This window comes from Anticarsia gemmatalis, chromosome 21 (assembly GCF_050436995.1).
Source record: "Anticarsia gemmatalis isolate Benzon Research Colony breed Stoneville strain chromosome 21, ilAntGemm2 primary, whole genome shotgun sequence".
NCBI classification, from domain to species: domain Eukaryota; kingdom Metazoa; phylum Arthropoda; class Insecta; order Lepidoptera; family Erebidae; genus Anticarsia; species Anticarsia gemmatalis.
This window is the reverse complement of record NC_134765.1, coordinates 649,837-675,729: the sequence shown is the minus strand read 5'-3', so window position 1 is coordinate 675,729 and position 25,893 is coordinate 649,837. Positions and strand designations below refer to the sequence as shown.

The following is a 25,893-nucleotide window of genomic DNA, read 5'->3' as shown; positions in this document are numbered from 1 at the left end:
TAAAGAGAGCGACATTTTGAACACCTAGTTTGTGTCCCGTTTAATTAATTCAGTGTATGTATACAATTTATTTGAAATTACTCATCATCATACAAAATTTGAAGTGAAATTTTAGTATATATTTCCTAATTTTACAAATATAAACAAACTATCGAAAAAGCAACATAATTTAACATCAGAAAAATAAACTTTATATTGCAACATATTTCAATTTCATACTTATAACCTATTTTCTTATTTTCAGATATAAATTCCAACAGAGCAAAAATCGAGATAAATTGGTAAGTTCTATAATAAATAATTTTAACACATTTAAACTAATCTTAATTAGTATAATCTTCAAACATAAATAATGAAACTAAGCAAGCTTGAAAACATTCGTTAATTACTCTTTATCATCTACTAGCTGACCCGCGCAACTTCGCTTGCGTCACCTTAGAGAATTGGTAAAAACGTTCCCCGTTTTTATAACATTTTTCGTTGTTACTCCGCTCCTAATCACCGTAGCGTGATGTTATATAGCCTATAACCTTCCTCGATAAATGGGCTATCTAACACTGAAATAATTTTTCAAATCGGACCAGTAGTTCCTGAGATTAGCGCGTTCAAACAAACAAACAAACAATCAAACAAACAAACTCTTCAGCTTTATAATATTAGTATAGATAATAACTTATAAGATAAGTAGAACATAATGAAATTAATTAATTTATTAAAGAAATAAAGAAATAAATCATAAAGATAAAATCAAAAGTTCCAAAATGTTATAAAATCATATAAATCAGTTCTTTGTGAGAAAATCACATACGACAAACAAAATTTCTTAAAAAATATAATAATATGTCATAACGTTTATATTCTCACGAAACTTACTTAATTATGTTATTCTATTATTTGGGGACATTGTAAATGAACCATTTGTAATTTTACGTTTTTTACTCCTTCACTAATTAAGCCATTAAAATATAAACTTTCACTCACATTAAAAATCAAAACTTTTAGAAATATAAGATTTAATAAGATTACTAAATAGTAAGTAGAGAATAAACTAAAGTTAAAAACCCACTTGACTTGAAAAGAGTAGTTTTAAATCACATACATTTGTCTCGGCCAGGACTCGAACTCACTACTCACACGTTACATGCATACTACCCAATTCATCTCATGACTATACCCCAACAATAGTTTGAAGAAAAAAATCGTGAAGCAGTTTTGAAGATCAATCAACCAACCGTTCCAAATCTCGCCATCGCGGCATCGGCGGCAAGATTCAGCAAGTCATTTTAGCTCATTAGTAAGAAATAAATTTCTGTCATCACATCGACATCTTGAACGCAATATTTTCGTCACAAGATCACACACTACCGTCACATCACTCCCACACATCTCATTAGCCACAAAGAAAACATAATTACTAAATGATTTAGTAACAAACATATATTTAACATCATTTACTAACTTTACACTAGTTACAACACAAATTCAAAACTATGAAATCCGCACGATGTGACTTTGTACGAGCGTGCAATTCCAATTAAAATTTTATAGTAAATCGTATGTTTTTTTTCTCTACGTTCCCATGATCTCATTGTTTTAGTGTTATGTAAATAATGACGATTAATGATGCCTCGGGTAAAACAAGGCTTTATTGTGTAAGAAGGCAAGATAATTTGGCATCATGAAAGCCGATAAGTTGATTGTTAGGGTGATATTTAAGTAGGGCACGTTACAGGAAATGTTGTCGTTATTGTGTTTTTATTCTGATTGTACAATTATCACATAATGATTTATCTCGCTGGTAGTTTCCTTGATACTATCTGTATGGGTGTTTTATTACACAGTTACTTGTTATTTACCTCATTTCACCAAACGCTATGGGACTGCTGATCATGTTTTTTCAACTTTGATTTCGAACTGTGAGTTAGTGATTATATTTAATGTGCCAAAGAGCAACACATTATAGAATCATTTTTCCAAAAATATGAGTATCTAAAGAATTAAACTTGTAAACTTACTTTTATAAATAATACGAAAATTATACGATCTATCTATCTCAAACTTTATGACACAAGTCTACAAAAAAACATTAGCAATATTTCACTTACTATCAGTACTTTTATAACAGGTAGCCATTTATTTACCATAATCTAGTTAATCTACAAAAGATTACATAACAGAAAAATCTCCATCCACATCGAACCCCGGTCCTCTCGATCAACAGTAGCTGTTACGCCCGCTTGCACAGTACTTAAGATTTATTTCTAATCCAAACTGATTTACGTTGCGTACTACTAAATTACTAGCAAACAACTTTCGTGAAACGTTATCACAATACGAATCGAAGAATGACGCAAAAACTGCACGCAATGTCTTTGAACGAGCGTTTTCTTTTATACGTAAATTTATTTTTGCATGCATGATACTGATGTGGGTAAAACGTGTTTTTTTTCGCTTTTTAGCAAGATAAATAATATGGGCGATGTTATAAAATGGCGTTGAAATATTAGATCGATTGTAAACTCGACACGAAAATTAGAACACAATTACCCACGCGATAGGGTTTTCAGTTTCGTATTTATGCAATTTGTCTATGAACAAAATGACTGTTACATAGCTAGCTAGGCTAGCTTTTAAAAAATATATTAGTTGATAGCGAAGCAAAGCGAGACCCTTTCACAGCTCCGATAGTGTTAAGTCCAGGCCAAGTAATTCAATAAAAGGTTTCTTCTCATGAGAGAAGTACCAGTAAAGACAGTAAACGACTTTCGTGAATTGTTGCTAAAATATTCTATTTAAACATCATACAATTAGATATTTTGAAATTTGATATTATTAGTTGATATGTTTATGATAAATAAGCTTACATTGAAAAATATTTCATAATTAATACTGGTATTTAAAGTTTTACGAGTCTCAAATAAGCAATAAAAAGTAGCTAATATAAAGTAGATCAAAACATCAAAACTAATAATAATAAATTATTGAAACTGTCATAAGTAATGACTAATTTCTCTTCAATGTGAGCAATAAATGTTACATGAATAATATTAATATCAGCTATCTGAAAGTCAAGGTTACGATATTAAATAACAACTTTTTCTGCCACTTATTAATCTAAATCATAAACCACTTTAGTAATCGTATCAATTGATATTATGTATGAATGAAATCTGTTACCTCTGTGGCGCGGTGGGTAGTGTATCCGACTGGTCATGGGGTCCCGAGTTAGATTCCCGTAACGGGCAAAGTACTAAAGGTCTTTTCTAGTTTATATTGAAATATTTCTCAATAGTAGCCCAGAGTTTGGTTGTAAAATGAAAACCCTTAACGTCCGATTCTTAGAAATAAAATTACCTTTTCATCAGATATCATTATAATCTTTCAAACCTTGTAATGAAGCGTAAAACATACACTTTTCCATTAACAACATTAGCATAAATGCATATTGCATCAATAACCACTCCTCAACATTTAAAATACTTAAAAGATAATAGCAGGGATTTCCACACACAAGCATTAAACGTCTAGGTACACTGCAATTTATGATTTAGACATTGACATTAGTTAGTAAAAGTAGTTGTAAATAAAAAATGTCAGAGTGACGTCGTTACAAGATCACTTGATGCGGTTGCCACTTACTGTAATGACTTTTAGGATTTAATATTTAATTGTTTATGCATCGATTGCCTAGGATATTAATATTCATAGGTTATTAATTATTTTTATTGAAACATTGGAGGTACTCTTGCCTGTTTCTCTTGATGTCTTTAACTTCAAAACTTCACTAACTGTTACTTTCACGATAGATGTAGAGTATTAGAAACGTTAATAAAATGTAGTTAAGTGTTGAAATTGGTAATCAACTCATTGAGGATTCTTCATCAGATTTTTATAAAATAAACTGAGAAACGGAAACAAGTGAATCACTATACTTTCTTAGCTAAATAACAATTCGCAATTATCAGGATTTTCAAATTAATTAAGTCTTAAAACTAGTGGATAGATTGATAACTGCACTACATATACATTGATAAATAATTTTTAACACCCTATATACAATCGAAGACCGCAGAACACGCTAATCTTAAACAAATCCATATATCTAGGAGTACAATCAACATATATATATTATCTATAATATCTGCAATAACGTACAATTCTGGTAATTTGCATCAAGGCCAACATAATGTATGTGTCAGTATGATTGCACACATAACTGCGGCCCTCTATGTACAACACTCGATAACATCATGAACTTAAGATAATACTCGCGTTGTTCTCTATTTATGGTTAACTAGAGGCCTCTCGCGACTTCGTCCGCGTGGAATCCCTTCCCGTGTAGATCTTGATCCCTTGGGAACTCCGGGATAAAGCCTATGTGTTATTCTGGGTCTTCAGCTACTTATATACCAAATTTCATCGTAATCGGTTCCGTGGTATTAACATACATACATACATACATTCTCACAAACTTTCGCATTTATAATTTTAGTAAGAAGGATACTGACACGGCTTGTAATATGCAACCCCTTTGATTAGATGTTAGTCTTCAATCGGTTCGGTCGGTATTAAGAATTTGACAACATAAAAATACTGCACAGTAAGTTTCTACGGCACCCGCTGATCAGGGTTCTATATAAAATTTGTCAATAGTCGATAATAATATGGACAACTCTGGTCTAGTACTCCGGTCTAGTAATATTGTTTGCCTCTTACAGTGTCTTTGATAACGTGTGTATCCCTAAATCCCTACTTTTATTATTAGAAATGCGAATGACTCCGTCCGTCTGTTATGCTTTTGCGTCTAAACTACTGAAACTCTTGCAATGTATTTATGTACAAAGATAGAGCTGACCTGACTTTCTATCGCGAAAAACGAGGTAGAAAGAGTTAGAAGTGGGGAAAAATGTTTGTATGGAAGTCGAGGCAAAAGTAATTATTACATGTTTGTTCCGTGTCCAAAATATATCAATTTACATATTGCAAAATATATATAGCACTAGAACAACATGATTCTATCTAAATTATGTTTACTACTTTTTACAATATAGCTTTAGCCATTCGTAAAGCTTTATATAAAAGTTTTAAACCTTCTTTTTAACGAAGGAACATCTCTTCCACTCATTTAACTTCACAAGATCCCATCAATCATCTTTTTGACAGTTCAGTGGTCAAAAACCACAACAATAACATAAAACGCCATTGTCAAAATTGATTGTAAAGCCCTACATTTACATGTGTATTAGGCTGAGTGCACACGATGTTGCCCAACGGAAAAAGTTCAAGGTCATATAACTGTGAGACGTATGGTCAGCAAAGAATCGTGGCGAATTTATTTTACGTATGAACTGACCGGTGCACTCCGAAACAGTGGTGTGAAATTTGAAAAAAATAAATTATGTTTTTTGAGTATGTCATTTATGAGAATGTTTATCAAGGGAATCTATGTATTTTTTTATAAATCGTCATCATCATAGTAGTAGTAGTAGTACTAGTACCAAAAATATTCAAGCCGCCCGAAGATTCCCGGTTAATTCAAGACTTAACTAGGACCAAATTTAAACCTGCCCTTCGAAGCATTGACTTAACCGCGACCTACTTTAAACGTGCCCTTAAAAGCACTGAGGCGGTCAAGCATCACTTAATGCCCACCCATCGATGTAATGTTCGCGTGAACGGTTGCTTAACCCACTAATGGTTTAACGACCAGTAAGCTAACTGTCTGTAAACGCTATCGTATCAAATATTAATAGGTTTTTTTGTGTATAACTATTTGTTAACTTGTGTTGAAAACATTTTGTAATAGTTTTTTTGGTACAATTATTCATATAGAAAGAAATTGTAAGTATTTGTTTGTAATTATGAATATTTGAAGTATTTGTTTGTAAATACATAATTGTGAGTAATTGTTAGGCTCTGTTTATCGATTGGTAATTGTGCTTGTGTTAGTCAAGATTACCAAGAAATAATGAAATAATTAATAAGTGCATTAGTGTTGTTTAATCCACATTGCTTGGAAAATATTTGAATAATCGAGCGAAGAATAGATTAGACGTTATTTCAGTAGAAGTTGTTTTAAGTGTACGTGAATGAGAGTGAATATATCGCATAATTAATTCTTTGAAAATAATCAATTCATGATCATCTTTAGCCGAAATAATATCGAACAATTTTTTTCTCTTGGATTAATTTAATACACACATAAATACATAAAATCACACTTTTTTCTGTACGGGTAGGCAGTTCAGGTTAATATATTTATTTTATCACATGGTTAATGGGTAACCTAGACTCAAAGTTATTTAAGCCGACCCAAAAATCCTGCCTTAGTGCTCCTCTACACTTCCTAAGGAATCTTCGTACCAGATTTCAATCTTTCAGTTCATCAGTCAGTCAGTAACGAAAGATTTTTACAAAATGACTTATAAATGCAATTATTTCCAAACCAAGAACAATTCAGCCATTAAACTAATAAATCAGACTCCACATGCTACACTTAACATGCTATCTGTACGTATGCTAATGACAGCTGAGTTAAAGGCCATCTTCCCATCGCGTCGGTCCACATCGACTTGAACCGAGCTTGTACTGTACTTGTAATGAAAGTGTTTGTGTTTCGGAAGGTTATTGCAGTGATTCGAATACTGGACGTGGGGACTGGTTTGATAAATCTATGTCTTATGTATACTTTAGTAAATGTACAGTTTGTGTCAATATGTTTCATTGAAAGCTTTCTTTGATAAACATTTAATTTGTGTCAATGTTTCTTTGAAAGGAATGACTTTTATTATTTCTGTTTTCGTATTATTGTGGTTAGCTAAATAAATGTCCAGTAGCGATGAGGCCGTCCGATAGTTTTATATATGAATTTTAGACCCTTATCAAAATTGTGCTAGAGGGCCAATTAATGTGTCTTCTCAGCACATATATGTATTCATACAAATAAATGGTCACACATCTATCGAATCTTATTTACATTATTTCTTATCCAAACAAACTTTAAGGATGTTTCAAGAGTGATTTTAAGGACATGTTTAAGCGACATATCCTTCATAAAGATACCCCACTTAAAGAAAATGAAACTTCATCAAAAGCTCTTAATTTAATTCAAATTGTAATTTTAACACCTCATAACGATAAACGTGCATAATTTACGTAATTTAGTACCAAATATAAACAAAACAATATCGCAGCCTGCATTTACAACAACAAAATACCGACCACATACTTTCAACCAATTAAAAGCCCTACAAAAAACAAAGTCCCTCACGTTCCTGCCCCAGATGACTCAAGCCCTTGACATTCAAGCCACAATATAAGCCTTCCGGTATTACCACTTACTTAACTTTATATTATTTAATGGGTGACTGACTTGTAATGGCTGATATTTGATTAAACCAGTTTGTTAACTGCAGTTATAATCGAGAGTGTTTAAAAACGAAAATAAATTTGAATCTTGTGTTGATGTAATAAAATAACAATTAATAAATTGAACAACTCACACACGGTCATTTGATTTTACACTAAGCTGAGCTTGGGCTATGATAACCGAATAACTGATAAACATACTTATATACTTCTAAATTCATACTTATGTTATATACTTATAGATATACATACATTAACAACCAGTTTCGGAACAGATACTCGTGTTCATCACACAAACATTGAGTTTACAACCTACATTAACATATTTACCCCGATAAATATTCTACAAACGAAGTGACGAACAAAAGCTAGTCTCTTACAAAACATCCTAAAAACCTTTTCTACCCTATATTCCTCAACTTTACGTTGCAAACACATATATAAATCATACCTACAAAATAAAAAATACGTTAATATTTGATATTGAGGTCAAAAGTGGACTCATAAGATAGTCATTACCATAATGTAATCTACCACTAATTCAAAAAGTGAATCAGAACCTTATGAAAACAGCTACCAATAAACACCTTCTACGTTTTTTTTTTAACCGCACAATAAAATCACTTAACTTCTCCAACTTAACTACAATGTACTGCTTATCTGGTATAAGTTAAGTCGTTAAGATACAGGTGTAAGGTACCACTTCCCTCTATTGTCTCAGTACATTGTTGGCTGAATTAATTGCTCCGATGCGAAGATACGTGATAGCGATTTATAGTGCCCCATCTAGCTTTGTGCTATCACTGTTTCGACATTACACTTTATTTATTTTTGCAGAAAAGAAGTTAGTTTGTTGAATGTTAACTGTAGTTGAGTAGTTAACTGTTTTATTTCTATGCGGTTCAGGGTTTAAGTTCCCTAGAATACACGTCTGTCTTTAGATTTTTGAAGATACAAGCGAATCTATAAGTATTAATTCAATTTTTAGTCATTTAGTAGCGATTTTTGGAAAAAAACTACCTGAATTTTGTCCTGGGTCTGGGACTATCTCCATGCCAAATTTTAACTGAATCGGTGCCATGATTTAGCCGTAAAAGCTTGACAGATAGATATATATGTATGTTGTTTTCCAGTTTCACAGTATGAGCTATTAAAAACACAACTCTTTCAAATACATAACATTATATCTTTCTTAACCATAATTGAAATCAACCCGATTGAACAAAGGTAACAAGCAATTCCACCGTAATCGAGTAAACCTATTGTTTAAAACATACATACATTCATAACATCACGCCTGTTGTACCCGAAGGTGAAGGCAGAGGATTCGCCCGTGTTTCGCCATTATCAATGCTAATCTAAGGCCTAGGTAGTGAGCCAATTACCATATACCGGGTACTTTTGAGAATATTGTAACAAATAAATTAAAAAAGTCAAATAACACTTCAGCAGAATCGAACCGTGGACCTCGTCACCAGTAGTCGTGTCCTACCGCCCAGAACACAAAAGTAGTCATTGTTTAAAACAAGCTCTTGTTGAGCGTAATCTTGTTATATGTGATCTAAACAACGGTGGGTCAATAATTTAATCACATTTTCTCACGGGCCATACATAATCTACTTATATAAGAGGCCTTTGACAGCACTACAAGCGAATTTGTACCTTATTTTTATAACTATAAGGGAGATTTTATTGTGAAGTGCGGTTACTCTAATTTGGGTGTGTGTTTCAAAATTGGGTGCAGTTTTGTTGAATTTGTATGGAATTGTATGGCGCTGTTGTGTTAAAATTTGGGTCGGTATTGAGTTGTTAAGTATTTTTATTTGGAGACGAGAATTTTGACTGCATATTTTAATGTATGTCGCATTTTTTTGGTTAAAATTTTCTTAATCTTTTAATTAATCATTTTTGTAGCCAATTTTAAAATTTTCTTTTCATTTCTTTATTTCCGTTTAAAAAAAATGCAAAACACTCAACTACCATCAAAGTCAATAAAATTGGTTGCCCTAACCGACTTCCAAAAAGAAGGAAGCTCTCAATTCGTCGGGATCTTTTTTTATCTTTTTGAAGTGTAACCCTTCGCCACGCTTTCGTATCGCTTCACTCGACCTAACAAACTCATTTTTCAAAAGTAGAAATCGAACCCGCACCACATCACTGGTACCAAATCATCAAGTCTATTGCAACACAATTACGCGCAGATTTGAATCTACTAACGACATTCTGAGAGCGTCACTATCTCATAAGTCATCAGCCTACTAGTTACAAATGATCTGAAGACCACCAAGTATTTACTTTCACACCTAATATGGCTTTGTATTGTGATTTATTTTGTATAAATAATGTATTGTGTAGCGGATTTATAGATCTAGACGTATTATTGTAGTTGATATTAATAGTTATTGAATGGGGAATGAAATGGTAATATTGCATAATTATTAAGGCGTATTGTAAACCTGAGCTTTGCGGGCTATTGTTCGAAGAAAATTTAACAACGGCTCATTATTGATGATTGACAAAATAAGTTTCATATCGGTAAAAGAAAAGATTATCATGAAACATAGCATGTCTTAAACTTTTTAACTCCATAACTCGCGCTTGGCCAGCGTGGTGGACTCATGGCCTTATTCCTCTCCCGTTTTGGAGGACACCCTTGCCCATTAGAGATACATCAATAGATAAAAAAAGAATTATTTTAACTTAAGTTTTTTAGAAGAAATAGGCTACAAAAAACATGGAAGATTTAAAGGAACCCCACGAAACTCTAACGAATCCTAATACTAATAACAAACATTTTCGAAGACGAGTGAATATGTTTTTTACTATTTCACTCCAATAATAATTACTAAACCGCTTCAGATGCAATTTACCACTCATCTGGATAATGTAATAAACCTATTTAATGCGATCTTTCCACATACACAAAAAGTCAAACTTTTATTCTATTAATTAGAATGAATTTCTTATCTTTTCCAGACAATCTGATGTTACATACATAATATTTTTGACATACACGTTTAATTGGACTTCATTACACATATTGTGACATCCCGGATGCGCTTCAATTACATTTTTAGATGAAACTACAACATATTGAAGTATTACAGCACTTTACATCTTATTTCAGTGTAAAGGTACTTGCACATTCCCGCATTGATTACTAACAATGCAAACGTCTAAGTTTAAATTTAAATGTACGACTTTAATTATTATTTAACAGAGGGTCCTTACACCAGATAAATAAGGAAATAATTGACTATCGATACATTTTTAGAACTTTTTTATTCGTTTAAACGAAGTAAGTATTCGACAAAACGCGATAGCATTTTGTGTATTTGATCACTAAAACCATAGTTAGCCATGTCAATGCGAATAAAAAAATTATAAATCAACAACAGTTACGTTCATAGGTAGTAGCAATGATGTGTGCTTTGTATGATCATATTTATTATTCGTCGCTAGACACTGCCAAATAGCTGAGCTAATTATCTCCTTGCCACAGGAAATCGTAAAGCCTACATTTTATGACGGTTTCCTATTGTAATTTGACTAGTTAAACGGGCACTAAAATTATTTATAGAAATATGACTCGGAAGAGAGCACCGAGCATTCGCTACCAACGTTACATTACACTATAATGCTCAACCACCTTTATAAATAAAATTTCACACGCCACGTAACGTACTTGACCGCATAATAATTAAAATATTTAATGTATATTGAAGCTAATTAGCCAAAACCATTGTCCGCGAGTCATGTCAAAGGCCGCATGTGAGACTCATTGCAAAATTGAATTTACACTATTATTATGAATTACTCAAGGTTTTATATTGTGATTTGTTTGAAGGAATTTTGGTTTAATTGTTTTATTTTTGACTCGGTTATTTATTATTTTGTTTGATGAAATATTATTAGGTAATGCACGTTTTAAGCTTTAGGTAATCTACTAACATATATATTTTTTAGATTTTTGTAATACTTACATCAATGTAATAATCTAATAATCTAAGTAACTGTGGACTAATCGCCAGAAAAAAGGTAAAAATCATGCAACGTCGGTGGCGTAAAATAAAAAGACTGGTCGTTTAGAAATAATTTCATTAGGCTCGATATTTCCTTTCCTCAATCGATTGATAGTCTTGAAGTTTAGATACATTCTTGTTGTGTTGTTTATGATGTTTAATCATATTAATATCTGTCCCAACAAAAAACTGTTAACGGCAAAAAGAGTATAACAATCAAAATCAAGTGTTAATGAGGTAAGTTCAAAAGCCAAGAATAATCAAATTGTAATACAATCACAATTACACTTGAAAATCGGTACAATCGTTCCATTAACTCGATCGTCGTTCGTCCTCGACATCGAGTCTCGGCAGTCGATTGATCGTCGACATTTAAAAGAGCATCCTTTTTGTTCAAACGATTTTTTAAAGGTTGGTCTCATCACGATGGGATTTGAAAGGGTATATACGTAATAATATTTATATTAAAAATACGATATAAGATATTATTATGTCTGTTTGTCATTTTGCAACAGAACGCTTTTAATAGTAAATCGGCTAAGAGGCTAAAGCTATTAAATATTTTAGTGGTAAGTCCACACTACGGGCAGCGACTCAGATTATCGCTTTCACGAAACATATAAGTGAGCAGGGTCGCGGGCACAGCTTATATGATAAAAAATAGTCAGTCTTTGTCGTCTCCACTGATAATGATAAAAACCTTTATATGATCATAAAAATATGTTTTATTGATTACTATTTAAGCCCCGGTCTCCGTACAAGTCTATAGTTTTCAGGGAGAAAACAGTATAAGAAAATTTAAAAACCTTTGAACTTTGACATAACTAAGCAATAGAAGATTTATATTTACTTAAGAGTGATTGTATAGCTTGGGTTTTCTGTAATTTGTTAGAAGTCCGTTATTTATAACGTTTGCAAGTGCCCAGTAAATGGCAATAGACTCGCCCCCTATTACGAGACTGAAAAACATAGTTAACGACTACGAAATATCTCAGAAAAGCTAAAGAAATAACTAAGACTTCATAATATGGTTATAAATACATAAGTATTTGTGAATGTATTTTAAGTTACGATATTTAACATGTGGTTGTTTAATAGGACAGTTGTAGGAATGTGTTTGTGAAAAGTGGTGTTTTCTATTGCTATTATATATTATGTTTATGTTTTCTTGAACCTTTTGGCGAAATAGTGTTGAGTTATAGTAATGGTTTGGGTTAGGACAGTTTTATTTATTTGTTGATTGCTTTTATTGTGGCGTATAGGTATGTACCTATGTATGCAGTTAGATAGATCTATCTTAAGTATGATATTTTTATTTTAGTTTTCCATTAATTTAAATCAAATTGATCCAAAACTGTTCATTCAATCGTAAATAAGCTTAATACTTAACTTCTAAATTATGATCTCTTCTTCCTAATTATAACCGGGAATCCAAAACCAATATACTTCACTTAGCTCTAAATCGAATTCGGCACCACGTAATAAGTCATCACACCATTTAGTTATCAAATTGATCGAAATAAAGACATTCTTTCTCTTACGTATCTTTTACAAGTGGTTAAACTTGAGCTATGTGAAGATAAGAGCAGATATTATCTAAGAGAAATGACAGAGATATCTGTGATGAGTCTGACTCAACTGTTCATAGCAATATTTAAGATAAAAGCGACAAGAGATGCTAATATGTTTCACTTATTGTAGTAATTGGGATGGTGCCACATTTTTAGCCGACTTCATAAAGAAAAAGCTATCAAACCGATTGTTAGTTTCGTTATTATTTTCAGATAAAAGTTCCCTATTGTGCCGTTGATAGTACATCCCTTTTCTGATCACAGTGTCTTGGGTTAGACTCCCGGATCTGTCGAGAGTGGTTACTTGTAATTTATATTATTACAAATGACAAAGTCGCTCTGAGCTTGGTAACGAGACCGGTATACTGAAATAAGCATCTATTACATGCGACTAATATTATAAATGGCATAACGGGTGTATTTTATACACATCTGCGTAAACTTTCGTATATTATGACAAGCACGAAATTATAAAAAATCGATCAAAGTGATGCGTGACTAAACAAAAATGCATCATATGTTACACTGAACAGCTCCAAATTGGTTTAATTTGTAACGAATACTAGGTATTTTCTACTTATGTCATATTTATGACTATTACGTGACTGCATCATTAACGAATGATGCTAAGGAATTTAGTTCAAATAAGTGCATGAGTTCTTAAAATAACATAGCTGTAGTCAAGTAGGAGTATCAAAAAAACGTCTTTAAAAGTATTATATCAATATACTAACTTGGATCCACGACTTTTCCATCCAAAAATCTACGTATGTATCAATCCTACATACATTTTATATGCGATACATTAAAATTTGCTCCAGTAGTTTAGAAAGACTTAGGCGACAGAACATGCAGAAAATTTCTTAAAAGGATAAATTAATAAAAAACATAAAGATAAATGTATTAAACAATATTCTAGGCATGCAAGGTTTCATCACGATGTTATTGATAATTCATTTATCGAGGGCATGCAAAATTCCCAACCCGCACTTGGCCTGTGTGGTGGACTCAAGGCCTTACCCCTTCCTCGTTTAGGGGGAGACCCAATCGCTTATATCCTTTAACTTGTGCCACACAAACTGCTTAGGAATTCAGTTAGATTGTACGGTACTCTCCGTTTTACTTTCATTTAACCAATTATTTACTTCATTCATTTCATTCACTCGTTCAGGAACGAATGGTTTCTTTACGGTGTTTATAACATTATGTGTTCTACACCTTTTAAATAAATACGTGTGCGTGTTAGCATGTGTATAGCGTTGAGAAAGTCATCATTTATATCATAGAGTTTACAGGGTTCAATTACCGGGCCAGTACTTTTATGATCTATAAATAATAGCTTTAATATTTTTAGTGTGGATTTTGATCTGTATTAGTGTAAAGCCTTTTAAGAAAGAGTTCATTATATTGCAAATGAAACTGGCTGCCTGTCACACTTTTACTAAGGCTAAACTGCTGAACCGATTTTCCAAAAAAAATTACATGGAGTCAGTTGAAGATTCGGGATCAAACATTGGCGAACATTTTTAACAACAACGGGGTAACACGGTACAGCTAGTTGTCTTAAATGCAGATGCTCCAGTCTTCCCTTAATCGGGAATCAAACTTAGGTCTTCACAAAAGTTATCTTATTTTTAATTCAAATCATTCGCAAGCATAAAGCGTACTTTATCACTGATAGACATAATGCATTAAAACCATTCAATAATTTTCTGATTGCCCTAAAGATTAAGTTTAATATTTAACCCAGTAGCCATTGTAGAACTAAATAATATAATTATTGAATATTACACCAGAATAATAGCGCAGAGGTCAAGGTGTTGGCTTACTATCGAAAGGTCGTGAGGTCGATTTTTGAAGATGATCGTGATACTAAATTGTTATATTTGTAACTAGTGTGTTATTCTGACTTTGTTTCTGAAGAATTTCATTTTTCACTACCATATTGTTTATGTACTCTAACTCTACCATAAGTACTCATAAATTTTACTAGACACTTGGGTGATAAACAAAACAATAAAAAAAAATAGTCAAGCTATTTTCCTTAAATCCCTTTAAACACCTCTTCTTCGAAATAAAATCCTTGACTTTCTGAATAATTAAAAAAAATAACCCAAAATGTGTTTAATTTTAGACTATTTATTTCCTTCAAAATCTAAACACATAATAATATTTGCCTTTCGTAATTTAATAAAAAGTACATAAATAATAGGTGAAGGCGTATAAAATACATCATACACAAACAAAAAAATATCAAAAAAATGTCATCGATATCACAAAACTATAAACAAAAAATCTTTTTCCGCCTGGGAACCGAACCGGCGGCCTTCCCATCCGCGATCAGACACATCATTGCACAATCAGCGTCGAACGGAAAGCAAGGCCGGAGTTGTATTGATTGTTTGAACTTAAAACGGATGTTATGTGGAGTATTGCGGCTAATAAGGGATCAGTAGAGGTGTCGATTGTATAGAAATTGCTTAAAAGAGGGTATTTGATTAGCTTCTCAAATAAAATCTTGTTTGGATAATGCATAGATAGGTCATAACTTTTAAACTCTCGCGTTGCAGCAATATAATTTTCTAGTATACATTAAACCTAAATAGGTTCCGAACGAAGTTGAAACTAAGATTATTACAGACGGAAACCATAAATCGTTCATTTGATATCAACAATTATACTAATTACAAAAATTGTATTATTGTCGCCAACAAACAGTTATGCAGTTTGGCGTTTTTAGGAAAATGTAAACTTTATTGTTTAAATCAAATTGCCTTTGTCCAGCAGTGGACGATTCCCGGCTGAGATGATGATGATGATGATGATTGTTTAAATTGATTAGATGATATATAATATATAAAAATCAACTACACTAGCCTGCTTCATCACTTGCAAGTATTTTTTTGCAATTTTTTATCAGAAATGTATTTTTGACATTTTATTCCATCATTTTACATAATTTTAGCGTGGTTTTAGAGCCCTTTTAATTTGATACTAAAATAGATTGCTAAAACCCATTTTACAAATTGAAATAAGTTACTAAGACTATTCTAATCTATAAATACGGTTCTAAGACTCATGTTATATAGGCAAATATTCTAAACTAGAGGCCGCCCGCGACTTCGTCCGCGTGGAAACCCTTCCCGTGTAAATCCCGATACCTAGGAAACTCCGGGATAAAAAGCCTATGTGTTATTCTAGGTCTTCAGCTACCCATATGCCAAATTTCATCGGTTCAGTAGGTATTTGCGTGAAAGAGTAACAAACCTCCCTACATAAAAATTCAAATTCAAATTCAAATTCTTTATTGCTCTCATATATACATAATTTCACACAAACTTTCGCATTTATAATACTAGTAGTATAGGATTATATTATTAGTAGGATAAGCTTAGTCTTTGAAGAATAACGCAGTCTGTCATCATCACTACACTTGAGTGACCAAAAGAGCGTACACTGCATTGCACTTAATTGTATACACAATGAAAGGCCGAAGTTTTCCATCTGTTATAGATAGCATCGTATCCGGCCATATTGTTTACATTTCAATTAAATAGACTGTGACGTGTTTGCACTGTATTTGGTAATTAGTGAGAAAGAGACAAAAAACGACCTTGTGTGTGAGATAGTGTAGGTTTAATTAAGATGAGATTGTTAGGAATGTCTTTTTAGCTGGCTAGTGTTGAAGGATGCTTTTGTTTAACCGAATAACGGAATGTAGGAAAATGTTTACACACCGTTTTAGTTTTCTACAGTGTAAAACATGTGTAATAAGTCTAGATTTTAAATGGTGAATATATACTTATACTATTAAATTTGCTGTCTGTTCATATGACACAGTTCACGTTACCAAACTCTGAGCTACTACTGACAATATACCAACAGAAATTTACAAGAAAAAAAATATACATTACTATACCGACCGCACATACAGTTAAATTGATCTTATTCTAAATGCATCACATTAAAACGTTTATTTCAATATCCAAAATCAGACAAAACTTTAGCAAGCCTTACGTTCTAAAGCGTTAAAAAGTTACGTCTCCATACACCACACTCCGTGCCTACATCTCCTATAATCATATTCACCTTTTGCGACCTGTTCCTATATTCAGACCCCTATATCTCCCATATTTTTTTCCCCCTACTGCGATTTGCTGCTACATTCAGACACATACAGTTACCCGACGTGCATTATATCGAAGGCCGAACCACTTAAACACTTAGGCACAAAGTACTGCAATCATTCTATTGACAATACAACGTAATGCATTGATTCCCTTCACTTGTGTTTCAATATCAAGGATTAGATGCTTTGGTTGTTGACCTCCTATTTGTAGTGTTAGAGTTAATTTATCAATTACTTTTTATTGAAGTAGCATCAATATGCTCCTCAATAATAAGCATTAAAATCATCGTGCAAAGAATGGTGCGAAGTGAGTATATAAGAAATACATTATTACTTAAGTTATAAGTAAAGGAAAATATCAGAAGACCACCTTGCATAACTGTAAGTTCTGTAAACCATTCTTAAAGAAATGCGTTAGTATCTCAAGCTGAATAAGTGATAAGGCGAAACTTGGCCAAAATCAAACAAAATTGCTCCCTCATTTCAAGAAAACAGTGGAAATCTGGGTTACCGTAAAACTTTAATACAATGTGAAATACAGTCGTACTTTTTAGAGACATTCCTTTTACGAGTAGATTGCATAAAGAAGAATACTATCTTAAAAGCTGCAGTTTACGAATTCCATACAACAAACAATTATCTCCAAGGAACATTTCTACAGAGTAAAACATGTGTATATGTAGGAAGTATCAGAATCAACAGATGTATGCGACGATACGTCCAATACGAACGTTCACACGATGCGCCGCAGATCGCATCTACACACACATTGACACACAAATATGTAACTTATACTTTCTTGTGTGGTACAAGGTACAATACTATAGCGGAATGGAGAATGTTACTAGGTATGCCAAATCGCTTGAAATTTTGACTCAGTAAAGCCTGTACATGTACATGAAAACTAGTTTTTGTTTTAGTCAAAAATACCAAGTAGTTTTGATTTTACAAGCATTCAAAGTTTCAAAAAATATCGAGTCCCGCTAACAGCGTGACGTCATAGTACACCATGCCGCGCGGGCCGCGTCCCGCTTAATATCAAGTCTCCAGCCGTAGATGTAATAGCTTATGCAGTATTTTGTTGTGTTTTCGTCTGCTTATTACATTTAAAGCGTAATAATAGTAAATATTATTAAAAAAGACTATGTGAGCCAGACTTAGAGTAATGTACAATGACGTCACACCGACTCGCGCGGTTACAACTTGTTTTACTTATAAATCGAAAACTAATTGACGTATCAAAGCAATTCTTTCACTAGTATTTTTTATTTTTAACAGAGAATATGGAGAGCTAATAATCCAAATTTGTTAACATTCTCCATTATCAAAAAACGCGTCTTACGTGAAGCATGGAAAGTGTGTGCAACTGCTGAGCAGAGGTCTCAGGTTCGAATCTTGAGCGTTTCTGAATTAGTAGGTTATATAGTGATGAAATTTTTTGATGTACTGAAGTCGAAAGTATAGATCTCTGTGCTGCGAAGAGCAAGTTAAGCTTTCGCTTGCCTGAAATCGTTCCAATCGTTTGTGAAAGTGAGGATTAGAGAATCTACCTGTACATTGACTGCTAGTCTTAATTAGGTGGATGAAACTAAGCTTATAGTTTATATACACCATCAGATCCCCGCGAACGAAACGGCTGGCATAACCTAGCTTATACCAACGGCTATGCCAACGTGGTTTTTATTATGCATAAAATATCCATCATAACTTTTAAACACTCGCGTTGCAACAAACGTTTCGGCGCAGGTTGCACTCACGGAGTGCGACCACGGCGAGTGCAACCTGCGTCGAAACGTTAGGCATTTTAAGGTAAAATGCGTGTTCGCGTTAGTTCCCGTATTCTATTATACATAAAATATCCATGTTGGATACCGTGTAAATAATAATTGATCTCCAATAAAATCGCTGAAATTCAGCGAAATTGGTTTAGCAGGTAAGCCGTGGAAGCATAACAGACAGACTTTCGCATTAATATTAATAAAAGGATGTCTGTAGGTAACTTAGTCAAACCAAGCCGCAAGTACATACACTCGTGCGCGTGATGCGTTAGATAAGACTGATCTCAAATGATAACACGTCGTGTATCGTGGGAAACATTTACCACACGAGGCAAGCTCACGTTCTTGCTCACTGCTGGGATATCCCAGACTATCCCACTTTGAGGGAAAGTGTTGTTATCTTGAAAACTGTTAAACTAATTTTGAGAAATTTTGCGGTATGTTTTTACCATGCTTGTAGGTTTGAAGACTCAGAATTTTGGCAAGCTACGAGTAAAAGTACGACTAAAAACATTGCGTAAACAGTTTTTCAGTATATCATTAATTTAATAATAAATAATTACCTGAAAATCAGCACGTTAATTTTCTTTAATTGATAGGCAATGTAACCCAAAAGATTTAAAGGGAATAAATGTAGGTAGCTTTGTTAACTATTTTCGCGGATAGAGCCCAAACTGAACGCCATTAATTTTACATAAGAATAATTAATTTGATATTCGATAGTTCTATAGACGGTTTACAAAAACCTTGCAAAAGTAGGAATAGACATAATTTTGGTTATTGTAACATTGCAACAACGGAAAAAACGACTACAATAATTATTTTAGAAAAGGCCATTAAAGTTTCAGTTCTATCTATCAACTACCATCTATTCAAATCGTATATCTACACAGCAAACAAACTCTCGCATTACTAAATCATTTTCTCGAATTAATTACAAACGATTTGCATGAAAAGTAGAGCCGTGATTATATGATAACTATCAGTTACGGGTTGTTTAACTTAGATATAAGACAATAGACTCTTATATACTATAAATGATTAGTACTTAAATATAAATTAGGTAGGCGTGGTTGAAATACGTGTCAAGGACACAAAATGGCCGGTCACCTTTCATCATACTCATTATTCAATTATAATTATAGGGTTTATTGTTTGGTAAACATCTTGTTGTTGTCTGATGATGGTACTATGTCAACATCACTTTGGTTATACTGAATTAGGTAAGCTTAGGCACTATTGATGTACATATGATTTTGTTTTCCATTCTTAATTTCATGTCTTACACGCTTACTTCCATAAAAATCGCCCAAGCTGTTCAGCTCGGGCGATTTTTACGGTAGTAAGCCTAGATGTAAGCTAAAGACGAAATAATATTACTATCAATAAAAAAACAGTTTTTGCTTTATTTAAATTACACGTGAGCGAAGTCGCGCATTTCAGCATTTTGGACCAGTCATTTCTATGAAAGAAAACACAGTTTTTTTTTGCCTAATTTCTATTTCGTTTATGCTTTAAGGTGTAAATCGCTTTCGTTCATATCTTAGACTACACACAACTTACTCTCACGCTCGTTGTAATCTGGTGCATGACACTTTTTATTTCACTAACTTAAACTCGTGACTTCATTCGTGATTCCTACTTACTTCTCATTTCAAGTAGCAAATATATTTCAAACCTTTCATAGACCTATAAACTTATGAATGAGAGATTCATAAGTTTTCAATAAATTTTATAAATTAAATTGATTGGAACATAAATCTGAGAGAAATAATATTCCCTTTCGAGAAGTGACTAGACTATTTCCATTACTTGGTGCTATTGTTGTGCCTTGTTTTCTAAAGATGTTTTACAAACAAGCAAATAAAGAACTGATTATAAATATTGCTTATTAACATACATACATGATAAAGAAATTAAATACACATTTCCTACACACAACACACTCATTGTGTGAACTTATTAAATAACTTTATCCATTGATAGTTTTATTCGAGAAACTATGTCTTACTGACTGCGTAGGAATCAATATATAAAATTCTTCCGTTACTGAGTTACTGACGGTCTGGCTGATGGACAACGCACAGCCGAAACTACTGAGCTTAAAAAGTAAATATTTGGTATGAAGATTCCTCAGAAAGTGTTGAGAAGTACTAAGAGATAATTTTTTATTTTTTTGTTCAATACAGGTAACTTTTCCCCAGAAAATTTTTGACTACTTGAAAACTCTGACGAAATTGTCTAAGCTAATTGTCAAAATCTAGTCTCGGATAAACAAAGTTATAACGCATGTTATAACAGGCTCTAATTCAATCGTAATTGCTCTTTCGTGTACATTTATCTTTAAAAATTAGCAAGTGACTATAACAGTCACAATTCACACCTATTTGTAAATCAAGGCAAGTTTTTAAACCTAGTCTAACCTGAAACTAACATAACATACATAGTTACACACTACAGTGATGGACATCGTCTCAGCTCATTAAATTGAACAATAAATCTGAAATGACAACGACACGTAATGTACACGACTTTTACGTGTACTGTTTAATGCTAGATTGTATCTGTTATGTCATTTGTAGTTTTACTTTGTGTTATTGTAGATAACTATGTAGTTAAGTGGTAAAATCAGAGTAATTTCGACTCGTCGAATGTAAACAAATAAGGTTACCTAACTTTTCATTTTCAATCGCAGTTAAGACTAGTGAATGCAATCCCGATCTCGCGGGATCCCGATCTCGCGAGATCCCGTGTATTTTTTCGGGATCAATCCCGAAGCATAATATGACGAGATCCCGTTCGGGATTGTCGGAGAGGGCATTTTCAGCAGTTGGCTACATTGCAATAGACTTAAGATGCCGATTAGAAGCTCGTACTATTGATACACTTTGTATTTTAAGAGTCTACTTTCAAAATGCCATGTGATTACTTTTTATTTTGATCTCCTGGAGCTACACCTACTTTTTTGATTATGCTCATGTTATTACACCTGTTAATTATGTTACGTTGTTAGTAATATTGAAAAATAAAGGCTTTTATTTTCTTTCAAATAATAATTTATTGCATTCAACACATGCAATAAATTAATGTAATATGTGTGTATCACACACAATACATATTACATTAAACAAGCCGTTCGAATTGTATTTTTTTTACTAACTAGACGGGATCCCGAAAATCTCGGGATCCCGCGGGATTGATATTTCTGATCGCGAGGGATCTCGAGTTGACGATCTCGAGTCGGGATTGCATTCCCTAGTTAAGACCCGTTACATTTTAATATTTCTTGTACAAGTCGCGATACTTTAAAATCGTTAAATTTATAATATGCTAAAATTTTCGTAATTATAACCCCTAGTATGGTTCTACACCATGACAAAAAAACTCTTTACTCGAACATGATATCAATTAAAACCTTATTATACACCCTTATATATACACCCTTAAACCCTTCTCCTGCTTACACATTCGGGTGCAATAGGCATTATGTTACAAGAAATACATTAACTAAAGCAGCCGCAAAACATTTCCCATCTTAAATTGGTTGAAATCATATTTCAATATTCAAGTTTCCTTATACAATTCTAGGGATTGTCGATGAGAATGAAATTGAAAGCATAAATCATTAATAAACCCGTAAACCATGTCACAACCTTATAAGTCGCAGATCGGTAGAAAGGGTCAGTACAGTTAGCAGAGAAAGTGAACTAATACTTTATGCAATTCCGACTAAATCTTAGTTGCGTTAAACTACTTTAGATATACCATTTCTGAAGACTGAAGCTGAGACATGGTAAAAGAAATAAATAACATTCTATGTAATTAAAAATGAATCGCTAAATGTTTTAGTAGCGAGCGACAAATCCGACAGTTTCTTTTATATTTTGCTAGAGGTTTTTTTAAGAGAAAACCAAAAAAATACGAGTAAAATAGTAAAAATAAATCAATTTATACGTAAGTAAAACCGCGTGTTAAAATCAGTTTAAAATACAGACATAATGAAAACTCATTGTTGCCTTATTGAGCCGAATGTTTAAGTATATTTCACAAAACATCAGTATTATTTCGACCTTAAACATTCTGCTCACCCTACAAGTTCAATTTCAAAGGCGTTCGGTTGAAAGTTTGACCCTAAGGTCAGTAGTTAGCTTTTACTTACTCTCTGCCATTATAGGGACAATATTTTGCAAGGCTCCCATTCTTGGGAGGTTTCTTATCAACTATAGAATCGTATACTTTCACTATAAATTACATGGTATTTGCTTGGGTCTTCAGAGTTTATAGAAAGAGGATAGATTACAGTATAAATGATTAGTGGGTTAAGTAACCTTTGGCACGGATATTAGTAAGATGGGTGATCGCTTAGTCATATTTGAGATTCGCGTACTGTACTAATAATGGCTTATGATTCCGGTTGCTGTCGATTACGAAAAAAAATTGCGATACTTAAGTCATTTCAAGGGCTTTCTGGCCTAATAAACTACATTCTATTTGACAGCTAGGCATCAACGATACAAAAAAGTTCTTGCTGAACAACAATTTATCTTTTTTTTTTTCAAATTTCATAGTCAAATAATGTCTCGTAAATTTGGCCAACCTAATATTTCTTTCAATGCAAGGCTAGTATTAATTAAGTAACTACATTTAAGGCCAAAAATCACAGATATTCCAACATTCTTTCTAAATCATTACTCTTCATTTAACAATAGTCATTTCATAATTTCAACAACTCAAAGACATTAACGAATTACGTTGTCTAAGATAATATTAGTATTACGGCATGCGAGATACGAGATGCGAGTAATTAAACGATTTCTGAATCGATTACTCGCTCGGCCGAGTGGCGCGCATCCCGCTGTAGTGAAAGTGAACGAGTGGGGTAAATCACAAGCGGTAGCGGGAGCGATTTTTTGGGAAAAAGCCATATTGTTGTTTAGAATATAAATGCAAGAGGTATCATTTTGATAGTATTTTAGTATACATGTTACGTTTAATGGCTAAACTAGTTAACCACTTTTGACGAAACTAGATAATGCGGTATTTATCTTTCGCCTTGTTTGTCATGAAAATGTCTATTGAAATTCACGGACCACAATTTTCACAATATGGATCAGTTATAAATTTATTAGCAACCTCTACCCCTGTAGGACTTTTAGATGGAAAAAAGAAAGACTTTTTCCACCAGTGGGCCCGTCTACGGGCTGAAAAAACAAATGTATCTTTTGCTGTTTATTTTAATGCTCATAAAATTAACTTAAATACTGTCCTAAAACAATAAATAATAATTTCTCTGTAGAGCTGCTTATATTTTGTCAAATTCTCACGTCCTTTGAACGTGACGCAAATCATAAGGTCTTTAGGTCACAACTGCGAATAAAAATCATTGTAATAAAAGGTCACAATTTCTAATAATAAAACAATCGTAAGTGGAGCTCTGAGTGGACAGAGGTCATGACCTTAAGTGCAATCAAGTGGATCAGTGTGGGAAAAGTAGGTATTTGTATAATACCTAAGATTAAAAAATATTTTCAAAGCATTTTCGACTATTCTTAAGTCTGGTCAAAGGTTTACTTGTGGTTTAAATATGCCTCTATAATCTAGATAATGTAAATGCCAAAGTTTGCAAAGGTAGTGGAATTAAGGTTTTGATGTTTTACACAAAAGACTATAAGGTTTTTAATGAAATTTGTTGCATTGATAGTTAGTTACCTTGGTTAGGAGATGAAATTCTTTGTATACCGTGAAATCTTTCTACACAGATGTCGGAAATAGTGAAAGAAATTAAATGTATTGTTTGAGTTATTTTTCTGTTCTGCAGACATATTTAATCGAAAGGTTTGGCACCTATAAAATCCAAAAGGAGACTCGATTATGGCAAAATAATTAACCGAAATTAACCAATTAAAAAACCCAGTAGATGATAATTTTTAAGCAAATTTTTGCACAGCAAAATTTCATTCTCCATAAACATTTACCTTATTTTTTCTTCTACCCCAAAACTACCCAAAAGAAGTAATATTCTAGCCTTAATCCTATTTAAATCCCCTTAATCCACCGGCACGTACACGCACAGAGTCACCGTCCTACTCGGCACGCGTCACAATAGCTCGCATTATCGCCGGTGACTCTCACAGTCATTACACACAACAGATGAATGTTACACAACCATGAGAAACACATTTAATTAGTATATCAGCGATTATTCGATTATGCCGAGCTTTTTCTTAACACTTCTGGGTTAGCATTTTTCTGCATGTTATAATGGGATTATAGTAGGATGAGATTATAGTAGGGTGCTTTTATTTTGTCGCCCATAGCCATTTGCCCTCACCTCGTTAAACGATCAGTAGGTTAAGCAACCCTTGACGTGCTCATTTCATAGATGGGTGACCGCATAGTGGTTTTTGAGCTGGGCGTCTCCGCACTTCGAAGGGCACGTAAGAAGTCGGTCCCGGTTGTTTTCAATTAAGATAACAGTCGTTAAGCCACGACAGAGGCCTTTGGGCCACTTGAACAACTTTGACAGTAGGTTGACCACTAACGATACGATAAGAAGATTAACAGCCACACACTACATTAACCATTAAACTACTCTCTAAGTTATCCTAAATCATAGATACAACAATATAATAATACCCTATTCCTATAATAATACCTGATTACCTGTACATTAGATATCCGGCTACATTTCCGATGTAACCTGAAGGTCACGTGCATGATGGACGGCTGATGAGACGAGGTCAAGGGCGACTATTGTCTATAGATATGTAGTTATTATTCACTTCCGGTGAATGTGGGTCGAAATGGCTCATTTCTTCTGTGAGGTCAAAAGTTCTTGTACCATTATTTATACGGTACACGGTAAAGATATAACAGTATAAGCAGTATCTTTTTTGTATTGTAACACATAAGCCATATCAAAGGTTTTTCAGGCAGCTTGAACAACTTTGACACTAGGTTGACGGTTGACCACTAACCATACGACAAGAAGAATTGTAATATTATGTTTATGGTATTTTGTGCGA

General features: G+C 33.2%; 1 protein-coding gene and 1 long non-coding RNA gene across 4 annotated transcripts in view; one reads left to right on the top strand and one right to left on the bottom strand.

Moving 5' to 3' along the window:
- The window catches only part of LOC142982387 (uncharacterized), an 88,289-nt gene that overhangs the window by 15,377 nt on the left and 47,019 nt on the right, over positions 1-25,893 (top strand). For all 3 annotated transcript variants that reach the window (XM_076128873.1, XM_076128874.1, XM_076128872.1), the window contains exon 3: positions 245-281. The gene's annotated coding sequence lies outside the window, so the exon portion shown is untranslated. The remainder of the gene's footprint in view (positions 1-244; positions 282-25,893) is intronic.
- The window catches only part of LOC142982390 (uncharacterized), a 147,841-nt gene that overhangs the window by 82,319 nt on the left and 39,629 nt on the right, over positions 1-25,893 (bottom strand). The window lies entirely within an intron of this gene.